The following is a 14,396-nucleotide window of genomic DNA, read 5'->3' on the forward strand; positions in this document are numbered from 1 at the left end:
AATTGATGTAATCGGTTATCGCCTCCCTAATCTGCTGTTGGCAGTGGGGATCCTGGAGGACCAATTTGTTCAATTTCCACCTGTAGGAATTCAAATGTGGAGGTGACAAACTAATTTGTAGAGAGATAGGTGCATGGTCCACCCAAGATATATTACCCACAGCAGAAACTTCAGCCAAATGCAGAAATCTATGAGAAATAAATAAGTAAGCAAGCCTAGTATAAGTGTTGTGCGGGAGTGAATAGAAGGTGTCATCACGCGTGGGAAGGGTGTTGGACACGGGTGTGGTTCATCAAATCGACAGTGTCTAGGTCGACAATGTTTAGGTCGACCACTATAGGTCGACAGTCACTAGGTCGACATGGATGGAAGGTCGACATGTGCTAGGTCTACAGGTCTAAAGGTCGACATGAGGATTTTTTTTTGTGTCGTTTTCTTCGTAGAGTGACCGGGATCCCAAATTAGTGCACCGCTTCGCTCGCCATGCTTCGGGCATGGTGCCTTCGCTCCGCTACCGCTTTGCTCGGCACACTTTACCGTTTCAATCGTAGTCCACGTGGATCGTTAAGTATGAAAAAATTAAATAAATAAAAAATGTGAAAAACTCATGTCGACCTTTAGACCTGTCGACCTAGCACAAGTCGACCTAGAAACCCTGTCGACCTTCCATCCATGTCGACCTAGTGACTGTCGACCTAGACACTGTCGATCTTCAGACCGGATCCCGTTGGACACACCAGACATCAATGAGTTGAAAATTATGGAGTTTTCCATACCCTGCAATGAAGTTTATCCGAATAGTGAGCTCAGCGGTTAGGAGTCTAAACGAGGCTCCATGGACCAATTTAAATCCCCACCAAAATGCAAAATCCCATTAATATAAGGTAGGGCCAGAATAAGCACCTTATCTAAAAAAGCCGGTTGCCCTTTATTTGGAGCATGGACATTAAGAAAAGTAAGAGCGCTATTGCCCACAGTACAATTTACAAGCAAAGCCCTACCTTGTATCAGAAGGCGGCATACAACGTCTGCAAGAGCAACATTTCTAGCGAATAAGATCACTACACCCAAAGATCTACTGTCAACATAGTTGGAAAAATTACCTATGGGAAAATCTGTATTCCTGAGATGGGGCAGCCCCCACTTTAAAATGAGTTTTCTGCACGAAGACACCATCGGCCTTCAATGTCCTTAAGGCCCGTGACCGTCTCTCAGGAAAAATGAGTCCCTGTGCATTAATTGAAACTACCTTTAATAGAGCCTTTTACATAGAGCCAAGATAAAAGTAGACCTAGCATCGTAGAATGAAAGCTACAGAAGAGGGAATCCGAGCTTTGTTGAACCCAGGCAAATCGGGCGGAGAGGAGAGAACCAAAGGAAGAAAAAAAGGAAAGAGAAGAAAAGACAAAGAAAAGAACATCATAACATGAAGAGATAATACAATAATACAAATGATGAAAAATAAATACTAGTAGAAAAACACCGCTCCCAGAACTGCTCAGTCCAAGTACTATGAAGTGCTACAAGGAGCGACTAACAGCCTGAAAACATATCTTGTGGGGCAGTAGTCACTCCAACAGTGTACTAACAAAATGCAATAGAAAATTGGGTTAAGGATGCCGCACAGGACTAGGTGATGTTAAATGAATAAATAATTTGTATGTGTTTCCAAGAAAACCGACAGACCGGAAAAACTTCCGGAATTTATCACCATCTACCGTTGAACAAGAAGAGTTCTTTTATAGGTAGAAAAAAGGGTGATTATCGATGGTGCTCCCATGGGTCTATTACATAGGTAATAAAGAGAGGAGAGAAAGAAAAAGTGACCCTTGTTGGGAGCACTCACTCTTGGAAACAATTGTAATTGAGATTATGCATAATGAGGTAGATATTAAAACATAACCTTTAATTATTTTTAAATAAAATAAAAGTACACACAAAATTGCTGTTTAAAAATATGACTGAACAAAGTGAAACATTGGTTTGGAATTCCGACTGTGAATATATAGGTGAAAACATATATATAAGGCAAAGGCGTTAGATTATGGCAAAACCAAAAATTGCCCTCCAGGTATTAATTTTTAAGGGTTAGTGCAATAGCCAGAGTATTGCCATCAAGAAAAACCTACAACACCAGGTATTCCTTAGTGGTCAACCACCTAAGTACTGACCAGGCCCAACACCGTATCGCTTCCAAGATCGGACGAGATTGGGCATGTACGGTGTGGTATGGTAGTAGATTCAGGTTTGATGAGGCAAGAACCTGCAGCTGGTATGCGGCTGTTGAGTGTACCATAAACCTGGTTATTGGGATGGGCAAATGATCTCTAAAAATAGAGATGTGTTTGACCATCATTGCACCAAATTGTATTCCCAATGTGTAGGTATATGGAGGTTTAAATCATATGGTCAGTCGGCTTTGCCAAATAGAGCCGTCTTGTATGTTGCTTTTTTTGTGCTGTGCAACATCATTAAAATTTTTCACGTGTGATAGGGCAAGAATGGACCCTTGTTATACTGATGACATGCCAACAAGATTAATGCAAATTGAATCACAATTATGTTTCTAATATGTAATGTGATTAAAGCTGAAACTATAATGATCAAGATAAATCCACCATCCTCCCCCTCCACCTTCACAGAAAGTATAGGGCTGGAAATGGAAATGCACTAGGAAACATATTTGTCAGCTGAGCAGACAGATTAGCAGAAGTGGATAGATAGATAGGAAATACATTTTCCAGAGACAAAATCTCTGTTATCCACATTAAGGCTAACTAAATCATTAGAGCCTGAAATACCACATGCTGTCTTTATCACAATCTTGTCGAGCTGTTGTACTTTCAGTAAGGAAACAAATGGTCATGTATACACTGTGTGTCCACAATAAGAAAATCAATAAGAAAATCAGAATTGTGACATGCCAAATATCATTTGTGCTAAAATAGCAAGTGTGTATACCTTGATTCTATGCCTGTATTTGAGACCTGTATAAAGAAACAGTGCTATCTATACAGGGATGAGGGAGTGACGACACCTGTACTGTAATTGCTACAGCTGTAGAGAATAACAGATTGTTACTAATTATAATGTGTCAGCCACAAATGACACAAAAAGTGTCAAAGAATTGTACTATGTGTTGATGGCACTTAGAAAGCAGAAAAGCGTATCATATACAATGAATAATGCCTTAAATAAGTGGCATAAATTTGCCGAAAAAAGAGACCAATGCATATGCTGTTAAATTACATCTGTGCGCGGCTGGAGAGCGGGAGACGGGAAATATGCAGGATATACAAAAATATACTTATAGCCGCCTGGCGTCTGTGTCCTGCTTGCTGAATGCCGCTGACAGCTCGGCTATACGAGCTGTGTGTCTCTGCGGCTCGCCTGGTCTCCTCTCCTGCCGGTCTGCTGGTCACGTGAGCGCGCTCACCGTGACCACGTCCATCACCCCCAACGTACGTTTCACAGTTAGCTTGTTCACGGGTAGTGTGAACACTAGGTGTGCAGACCCGGTTTAAATCTGCTAAAGTGATTGCTAATTGCCTGCACCTATTAGTAATGATAGGGTCTGGCTGCGTGCGGTGAGCTGCACAGTAAAAACTGAGGGAATGTCCTACACATGTTAGAGCAAATATAGGTAATTAGTGAATAGATGACCTGCATTAACCTATGAAAAGTGTCATTGGAGATAAGTTGAAAACCTGTCTTCATATGATATTATTTGGGTTTTATTTTTTGTACGCATTATATAGTATAAAAATAATAATATATTGTATCTATAGGTGAATTTCACCTATAGGTGATAGAATAGGAAAAAAGGAATTAAATGATAGATTGGAAAAATTGTATGTGAAGGTAAGTAAAAAACAGTGTGACCTGTGCTAATTAGTGGTGCTTGGATATTAAGTTAGGGTGTTATGATAGGAGTGAATATGTGTGTGAACTGTAAAAGAGAAACAGGGGAGGGAAATGATTAGCAAAAATTAGTGTTGAGTAGTGAGATGACTGCGATGAGGTATGGTGGGGGCATGCTGTGAAAGGTGATGAAGATAGATGCTGATAGTGTGTGGGAGGGAGGGGGATATTGAATGCCCTGGAGAAAAATAGTGAAAGATATGTGCAGAGTGCACAAAGGAAATCAGATGTGAATTGCATGTATGAAGAAATGGTGAATAGTGATATGCTGCTAGTAAGTAGGTGAAAGATGTATATATAGGAAGAGGGGGGGAAAAATGACGTTAGACATAATAGTCCCTGCTTGGATAATTCATAACAAAATATTAGCTTATTTATAGTGATGATATGATCAAATTGGAAGGAAAGCGCTAAAATTAATGGTTTCATTAAGTCCTTGAGGGTGTAGTGAGTCCAATCTAAAAGTCCACTCACACTCCTTTCGTAGCAGAGTATTGGTCCAATCTCCTCCTCGTATACCAAGTTTGACTTGCTCTAGTCCACAAACTCTGAGTTCATTCCACCGACCTGCATGGTTGGAAACAAAATGTCGTGCCACAGAGGTGATTTGCTTCATTTTTTGTAAGTCTTTAGTCGCATTGCGAATGGATCCAACGTGTTCCAAAATTCTTTGCTTGAAAGCTCTGGTCGTCATGCCCACATATCTTTGTCCAAAAGTGCACACTATACAGTAAACCACTCCTTCTGTTGAGCAGTTAATAAAATGTCTGAGTTTAATATCTTTACCATAGCGGTCCTGGATATGATCAGTCTTAAGGATGTATTGACATGCTCTACAGTGACCACATGGATGTGTGCCAATCGTTGGTTGTGATTTCCCTTGTGTTTTTTGGAAATGGCTGGACACCAATCTGTCTTTCAAATTTCTCGACCTCCGCCAGCTCATGGATACTTGTGGTCCAAGTTTTTGAGATAAGGTGGGATCCAAATGGAGGATTCCCCAATGTTTTTGGATAGCTTGTTTTACCTGACGCCACTCTCGACAGAAACCCCCTACAAATCTGATGGTATTGTCCTCTTGTTTCTTTTGTTTCTTTTCAAAGATTAAGTGCTCTCTCTGGATAGTCTGAATGTTTCTGCTGGCTTTCTTAATAGAAGTATTGCTGTATCCTCTCTCCCGTAGTCTCTTCGAGAGGTCTTTGCTTTGATCCGCAAAGTCCTGATCGTTGGAGCAGTTCCTTCTTAAACGTAGATATTCCCCCTTAGGAATGTTCATAATTGTTGGAGGAAAATGGGAACTGGTTTGATGTAACAGAGTGTTTGAAGATGTCTCCTTCCTATACAGTTTTGTTGAGAGCATTTTGCTTTCATCTCTATAAATAAGCACATCCAGAAATGGGAGTTCTTCCTGACTGATATGATGGGTAAGTCGAATATTGAGATTATTGTTGTTGAGATGTTCAATGAAAAGGAGAAGCATCTGTACGTCACCTTCCCATATCATCAAAATATCATCGATGTACCTTACCCACATGATGATATTGGATGTAAAGACATCATTGCTGTCAGTGAACACAAATTCGCGTTCCCACCATCCTAAGAAAATATTAGCGTACGTGGGGGCACATGCTGCTCCCATAGCTGTGCCCCTGGTCTGTAAAAAGAATCTGTTGTTGAAAGTGAAGAGATTATGACTGAGTATAAATTGGAGTAAGTCAGCAAGGAACACGTGGAATTTCTCCATGCCTTCCATATTCATGAAATAGTTGACAGCTTCAAGTCCTTTATCATGGTCAATTGAGGTGTATAGTGCCTCAACGTCCAAAGAGACTAAATATTGGTTTGTTTCCAATTTGACATCATGAATCTTGCGAAGAACGTCTGTGGTGTCTTGGACAAAGGAAGGGAGACCCAAAACGTGGTGTCGTAGATGTAAATCGACAAAGATACTGGCTTTTTCAGTTAAAGATCCTATCCCCGATACGATCGGTCTTCCTGGTGGTTGCCTCATGTTCTTATGTATCTTGGGGAGCATGTAAAATGTAGGGATACTGGGATGTGTTGTCTGGAGATACTGATATTCTGAAGATGTTATAGTCCCTTCCACATGTGCATCGGTAAGAATCCGGTTGTATAGCGTCTTGTAATTTTCCATAGGGTTCAGTAATACTCTTTGATAGCACGTTTGGTCTTCCAGCTGTCGATATGCTTCCTGTATATATTGTTCTCGGGGCCATAGCACCACGTTTCCCCCTTTGTCTGATGGCTTAATAATAACGTCCTGCCATGATTCAATCTCTCTTAGAGCATTTAATTCTTTCCTGGATACAAACTTCTGGTATTCCGAAGGTGTATATGGTCAAATTCTTGAGATACTAATTTGGTAAATATCTGTATCTCAGGGCTCGTCTGCTCTGTTGGAAAAAATGTAGACCTTTTCTTGCAGATGACCCTCTTGCTGACTTCCCACTGGGGGTCTATAGTTGGTGTTGATTCTGATTCCAAGGATTGTAGGGCCTCCAGTGCCTCCAATTCGAGTCCTGACAGGTCTGATGTATTCATGTTGTCACCTGTTTCTGTCTGGTAAGATTGAGTACAGTCGGTTTTGGAGGTAATTATTTTATTATGAAATTTCGTGAGAAGTAACTTTCTACTAAATAGTTTTAAATCTTTTTCCCATTTAAATCTGTTAAACTTTTCGGTTGGAGAATAGGAGAGGCCTTTGCTCAGAACTTGGATTTGATCGTGATCTAAAATGTGTGCTGAAAGGTTGATGATCTTGAGTTGTGAAGAAGTGTCGGTTGGTATTGGGAAATCTGGAGTTACCTTCTGCGTGAATTCCGTACTGGTTGTCTCCTCGGTGGTAATTGATCCCACTGTTGTTGACGACCTCTTCCTCCTCTTGCGCCCCCTCCTTGTCTTTCGTTTACTGGGTGCCTTGATCCCCTTCCCCTGGGGGGATCCCCTAAAAAATGTTGTTGATGATATTGGGTGGAGCTGTTACCCTCACTTCTGAAGTTCGTGGTTAACGATGCGTTGGGGGTATATTCCGGAATGTCTTCAGCTCCAGATGTTTCTATGTCTGATGAGGAGTAATGTTCAAGGTTTCTAGGGGGTCGTGGTTGCCAAGAGGGCTTGTTCCACTTGAATATTTTGCCCGATACAAAATCCTTCTTGTCTCTGGCAAATTTATTTCTTTTCCTATCAATTATAGTTTGTTCATATGTTAGAAGGTTTTGTTTGTTTTTCTCGAAACAGCGTTGAAATTGTATATCCTTCTCCCAGGGCTCCAATTTCTTACTTAGTTCGTCCAGATCACGTTCACAGCCTTCAAGTATGAGGTGGTTGTGTTTGATCAAAATGCCCATGAGTTCCATGGAACACTTAAGGAGACTGTTATCCCAATCAGTTTTGAGGTTTTCACTGGCTAGGTTGAAAGTGGGAAAGACTCTTGGCCTAAGGCCACGTGGTACAATTTTGTTCTTTAAATAATTCTCTAGTGTAGTGAGGTCCCAACTGGTTCTTATTTGCTTATGCAGCAGTTGTTTGAGTTGTACAAAATCAGATTCCCAGTTAGTGTGTGGTTCTGTATCCACTATGTTGCTTGGAAAAATCTCATCTAAATTTTCTCTATTTCTGTGTTTATAGGACAGTTCCTGCTTTAAATTGAAGCTCATGTTAATTGTGTATGGGGCTGTGCCTGTTTGTGTACAAAAGACTGTGGTTACTGAAAAAGTATTTTTTGTTACATCAAATATTCCGTGCTGGTATTCCTAAGAAAACTATTTCTAGTTAGGTACAATATGCAATAGAAAATTGGGTTAAGGATGCCGCACAGGACTAGGTGATGTTAAATGAATAAATAATTTGTATGTGTTTCCAAGAAAACCGACAGACCGGAAAAACTTCCGGAATTTATCACCATCTACCGTTGAACAAGAAGAGTTCTTTTATAGGTAGAAAAAAGGGTGATTATCGATGGTGCTCCCATGGGTCTATTACATAGGTAATAAAGAGAGGAGAGAAAGAAAAAGTGACCCTTGTTGGGAGCACTCACTCTTGGAAACAATTGTAATTGAGATTATGCATAATGAGGTAGATATTAAAACGTAACCTTTAATTATTTTTAAATAAAATAAAAGTACACACAAAATTGCTGTTTAAAAATATGACTGAACAAAGTGAAACATTGGTTTGGAATTCCGACTGTGAATATATAGGTGAAAACATATATATATAAGGCAAAGGCGTTAGATTATGGCAAAACCAAAAATTGCCCTCCCGGTATTAATTTTTAAGGGTTAGTGCAATAGCCAGAGTATTGCCGTCAAGAAAAACCTACAACACCAGGTATTCCTTAGTGGTCAACCACCTAAGTACTGACCAGGCCCAACACCGTATTGCTTCCAAGATCGGACGAGATTGGGCATGTACGGTGTGGTATGGTAGTAGATTCAGGTTTGATGAGGCAAGAACCTGCAGCTGGTATGCGGCTGTTGAGTGTACCATAAACCTGGTTATTGGGATGGGCAAATGATCTCTAAAAATAGAGATATGTGTTTGACCATCATTGCACCAAATTGTATTCCCAATGTGTAGGTATACGGAGGTTTAAATCATATGGTCAGTCGGTTTTGCCAAATAGAGCCGTCTTGTATGTTGCTTTTTTTGTGCTGTGCAACATCATTAAAATTTTTCACGTGTGATAGGGCAAGAATGGACCCTTGTTATACTGATGACATGCCAACAAGATTAATGCAAATTGAATCACAATTATGTTTCTAATATGTAATGTGATTAAAGCTGAAACTATAATGATCAAGATAAATCCACCATCCTCCCCCTCCACCTTCACAGAAAGTATAGGGCTGGAAATGGAAATGCACTAGGAAACATATTTGTCAGCTGAGCAGACAGATTAGCAGAAGTGGATAGATAGATAGGAAATATATTTTCCAGAGACAAAATCTCTGTTATCCACATTAAGGCTAACTAAATCATTAGAGCCTGAAATACCACATGCTGTCTTTATCACAATCTTGTCGAGCTGTTGTACTTTCAGTAAGGAAACAAATGGTCATGTATACACTGTGTGTCCACAATAAGAAAATCAATAAGAAAATCAGAATTGTGACATGCCAAATATCATTTGTGCTAAAATAGCAAGTGTGTATACCTTGATTCTATGCCTGTATTTGAGACCTGTATAAAGAAACAGTGCTATCTATACAGGGATGAGGGAGTGACGACACCTGTACTGTAATTGCTACAGCTGTAGAGAATAACAGATTGTTACTAATTATAATGTGTCAGCCACAAATGACACAAAAAGTGTCAAAGAATTGTACTATGTGTTGATGGCACTTAGAAAGCAGAAAAGCGTATCATATACAATGAATAATGCCTTAAATAAGTGGCATAAATTTGCCGAAAAAAGAGACCAATGCACATGCTGTTAAATTACATCTGTGCGCGGCTGGAGAGCGGGAGACGGGAAATATGCAGGATATACAAAAATATACTTATAGCCGCCTGGCGTCTGTGTCCTGCTTGCTGAATGCCGCTGACAGCTCGGCTATACGAGCTGTGTGTCTCTGCGGCTCGCCTGGTCTCCTCTCCTGCCGGTCTGCTGGTCACGTGAGCGCGCTCACCGTGACCACGTCCATCACCCCCAACGTACGTTTCACAGTTAGCTTGTTCACGGGTAGTGTGAACACTAGGTGTGCAGACCCGGTTTAAATCTGCTAAAGTGATTGCTAATTGCCTGCACCTATTAGTAATGATAGGGTCTGGCTGCGTGCGGTGAGCTGCACAGTAAAAACTGAGGGAATGTCCTACACATGTTAGAGCAAATATAGGTAATTAGTGAATAGATGACCTGCATTAACCTATGAAAAGTGTCATTGGAGATAAGTTGAAAACCTGTCTTCATGATATTATTTGGGTTTTATTTTTTGTACGCATTATATAGTATAAAAATAATAATATATTGTATCTATAGGTGAATTTCACCTATAGGTGATAGAATAGGAAAAAAGGAATTAAATGATAGATTGGAAAAATTGTGTGTGAAGGTAAGTAAAAAACAGTGTGACCTGTGCTAATTAGTGGTGCTTGGATATTAAGTTAGGGTGTTATGATAGGAGTGAATATGTGTGTGAACTGTAAAAGAGAAACAGGGGAGGGAAATGATTAGCAAAAATTAGTGTTGAGTAGTGAGATGACTGCGATGAGGTATGGTGGGGGCATGCTGTGAAAGGTGATGAAGATAGATGCTGATAGTGTGTGGAAGGGAGGGGGATATTGAATGCCCTGGAGAAAAATAGTGAAAGATATGTGCAGAGTGCACAAAGGAAATCAGATGTGAATTGCATGTATGAAGAAATGGTGAATAGTGATATGCTGCTAGTAAGTAGGTGAAAGATGTATATAGGAAGAGGGGGGAAAAAATGACGTTAGACATAATAGTCCCTGCTTGGATAATTCATAACAAAATATTAGCTTATTTATAGTGATATGATCAAATTGGAAGGAAAGCGCTAAAATTAATGGTTTCATTAAGCCCTTGAGGGTGTAGTGAGTCCAATCTAAAAGTCCACTCACACTCCTTTCGTAGCAGAGTATTGGTCCAATCTCCTCCTCGTATACCAAGTTTGACTTGCTCTAGTCCACAAACTCTGAGTTCATTCCACCGACCTGCATGGTTGGAAACAAAATGTCGTGCCACAGAGGTGATTTGCTTCATTTTTTGTAAGTCTTTAGTCGCATTGCGAATGGATCCAACGTGTTCCAAAATTCTTTGCTTGAAAGCTCTGGTCGTCATGCCCACATATCTTTGTCCACAAGTGCACACTATACAGTAAACCACTCCTTCTGTTGAGCAGTTAATAAAATGTCTGAGTTTAATATCTTGACCATAGCGGTCCTGGATATGATCAGTCTTAAGGATGTATTGACATGCTCTACAGTGACCACATGGATGTGTGCCAATCGTTGGTTGTGATTTCCCTTGTGTTTTTTGGAAATGGCTGGACACCAATCTGTCTTTCAAATTTCTCGACCTCCGCCAGCTCATGGATACTTGTGGTCCAAGTTTTTGAGATAAGGTGGGATCCAAATGGAGGATTCCCCAATGTTTTTGGATAGCTTGTTTTACCTGACGCCACTCTCGACAGAAACCCCCTCCAGCATGTGCCCCCACGTACGCTAATATTTTCTTAGGATGGTGGGAACGCGAATTTGTGTTCACTGACAGCAATGATGTCTTTACATCCAATATCATCATGTGGGTAAGGTACATCGATGATATTTTGATGATATGGGAAGGTGACGTACAGATGCTTCTCCTTTTCATTGAACATCTTAACAACAATAATCTCAATATTCGACTTACCCATCATATCAGTCAGGAAGAACTCCCATTTCTGGATGTGCTTATTTATAGAGATGAAAGCAAAATGCTCTCAACAAAACTGTATAGGAAGGAGACATCTTCAAACACTCTGTTACATCAAACCAGTTCCCATTTTCCTCCAACAATTATGAACATTCCTAAGGGGGAATATCTACGTTTAAGAAGGAACTGCTCCAACGATCAGGACTTTGCGGATCAAAGCAAAGACCTCTCGAAGAGACTACGGGAGAGAGGATACAGCAATACTTCTATTAAGAAAGCCAGCAGAAACATTCAGACTATCCAGAGAGAGCACTTAATCTTTGAAAAGAAACAAAAGAAACAAGAGGACAATACCATCAGATTTGTAGGGGGTTTCTGTCGAGAGTGGCGTCAGGTAAAACAAGCTATCCAAAAACATTTGGGAATCCTCCATTTGGATCCCACCTTATCTCAAAAACTTGGACCACAAGTATCCATGAGCTGGCGGAGGTCGAGAAATTTGAAAGACAGATTGGTGTCCAGCCATTTCCAAAAAACACAAGGGAAATCACAACCAACGATTGGCACACATCCATGTGGTCACTGTAGAGCATGTCAATACATCCTTAAGACTGATCATATCCAGGACCGCTATGGTAAAGATATTAAACTCAGACATTTTATTAACTGCTCAACAGAAGGAGTGGTTTACTGTATAGTGTGCACTTGTGGACAAAGATATGTGGGCATGACGACCAGAGCTTTCAAGCAAAGAATTTTGGAACACGTTGGATCCATTCGCAATGCGACTAAAGACTTACAAAAAATGAAGCAAATCACCTCTGTGGCACGACATTTTGTTTCCAACCATGCAGGTCGGTGGAATGAACTCAGAGTTTGTGGACTAGAGCAAGTCAAACTTGGTATACGAGGAGGAGATTGGACCAATACTCTGCTACGAAAGGAGTGTGAGTGGACTTTTAGATTGGACTCACTACACCCTCAAGGACTTAATGAAAGCATTAATTTTAGCGCTTTCCTTCCAATTTGATCATATCATCACTATAAATAAGCTAATATTTTGTTATGAATTATCCAAGCAGGGACTATTATGTCTAACGTCATTTTTTCCCCCCTCTTCCTATATATACATCTTTCACCTACTTACTAGCAGCATATCACTATTCACCATTTCTTCATACATGCAATTCACATCTGATTTCCTTTGTGCACTCTGCACATATCTTTCACTATTTTTCTCCAGGGCATTCAATATCCCCCTCCCTCCCACACACTATCAGCATCTATCTTCATCACCTTTCACAGCATGCCCCCACCATACCTCATCGCAGTCATCTCACTACTCAACACTAATTTTTGCTAATCATTTCCCTCCCCTGTTTCTCTTTTACAGTTCACACACATATTCACTCCTATCATAACACCCTAACTTAATATCCAAGCACCACTAATTAGCACAGGTCACACTGTTTTTTACTTACCTTCACATACAATTTTTCCAATCTATCATTTAATTCCTTTTTTCCTATTCTATCACCTATAGGTGAAATTCACCTATAGATACAATATATTATTATTTTTATACTATATAATGCGTACAAAAAATAAAACCCAAATAATATCATATGAAGACAGGTTTTCAACTTATCTCCAATGACACTTTTCATAGGTTAATGCAGGTCATCTATTCACTAATTACCTATATTTGCTCTAACATGTGTAGGACATTCCCTCAGTTTTTACTGTGCAGCTCACCGCACGCAGCCAGACCCTATCATTACTAATAGGTGCAGGCAATTAGCAATCACTTTAGCAGATTTAAACCGGGTCTGCACACCTAGTGTTCACACTACCCGTGAACAAGCTAACTGTGAAACGTACGTTGGGGGTGATGGACGTGGTCACGGTGAGCGCGCTCACGTGACCAGCAGACCGGCAGGAGAGGAGACCAGGCGAGCCGCAGAGACACACAGCTCGTATAGCCGAGCTGTCAGCGGCATTCAGCAAGCAGGACACAGACGCCAGGCGGCTATAAGTATATTTTTGTATATCCTGCATATTTCCCGTCTCCCGCTCTCCAGCCGCGCACAGATGTAATTTAACAGCATGTGCATTGGTCTCTTTTTTCGGCAAATTTATGCCACTTATTTAAGGCATTATTCATTGTATATGATACGCTTTTCTGCTTTCTAAGTGCCATCAACACATAGTACAATTCTTTGACACTTTTTGTGTCATTTGTGGCTGACACATTATAATTAGTAACAATCTGTTATTCTCTACAGCTGTAGCAATTACAGTACAGGTGTCGTCACTCCCTCATCCCTGTATAGATAGCACTGTTTCTTTATACAGGTCTCAAATACAGGCATAGAATCAAGGTATACACACTTGCTATTTTAGCACAAATGATATTTGGCATGTCACAATTCTGATTTTCTTATTGATTTTCTTATTGTGGACACACAGTGTATACATGACCATTTGTTTCCTTACTGAAAGTACAACAGCTCGACAAGATTGTGATAAAGACAGCATGTGGTATTTCAGGCTCTAATGATTTAGTTAGCCTTAATGTGGATAACAGAGATTTTGTCTCTGGAAAATATATTTCCTATCTATCTATCCACTTCTGCTAATCTGTCTGCTCAGCTGACAAATATGTTTCCTAGTGCATTTCCATTTCCAGCCCTATACTTTCTGTGAAGGTGGAGGGGAAGGATGGTGGATTTATCTTGATCATTATAGTTTCAGCTTTAATCACATTACATATTAGAAACATAATTGTGATTCAATTTTCATTAATCTTGGGTCCATTCTTGCCCTATCACACGTGAAAAATTTTAATGATGTTGCACAGCACAAAAAAAGCAACATACAAGACGGCTCTATTTGGCAAAGCCGACTGACCATATGATTTAAACCTCCGTATACCTACACATTGGGAATACAATTTGGTGCAATGATGGTCAAACACATATCTCTATTTTTAGAGATCATTTGCCCATCCCAATAACCAGGTTTATGGTACACTCAACAGCCGCATACCAGCTGCAGGTTCTTGCCTCATCAAACCTGA

General features: G+C 40.2%; 2 pseudogenes; both read right to left on the minus strand.

Moving 5' to 3' along the window:
• Positions 1-2,122: 2,122 nt before the first annotated feature.
• On the minus strand, positions 2,123-2,241 carry LOC134931507 (5S ribosomal RNA; annotated as a pseudogene).
• A 6,015-nt stretch (positions 2,242-8,256) lies between these two features.
• On the minus strand, positions 8,257-8,375 carry LOC134931529 (5S ribosomal RNA; annotated as a pseudogene).
• Positions 8,376-14,396: the final 6,021 nt, after the last annotated feature.

The sequence above is a fragment of the Pseudophryne corroboree genome, chromosome 5, assembly GCF_028390025.1.
Source record: "Pseudophryne corroboree isolate aPseCor3 chromosome 5, aPseCor3.hap2, whole genome shotgun sequence".
In the NCBI taxonomy this organism is placed as follows: domain Eukaryota; kingdom Metazoa; phylum Chordata; class Amphibia; order Anura; family Myobatrachidae; genus Pseudophryne; species Pseudophryne corroboree.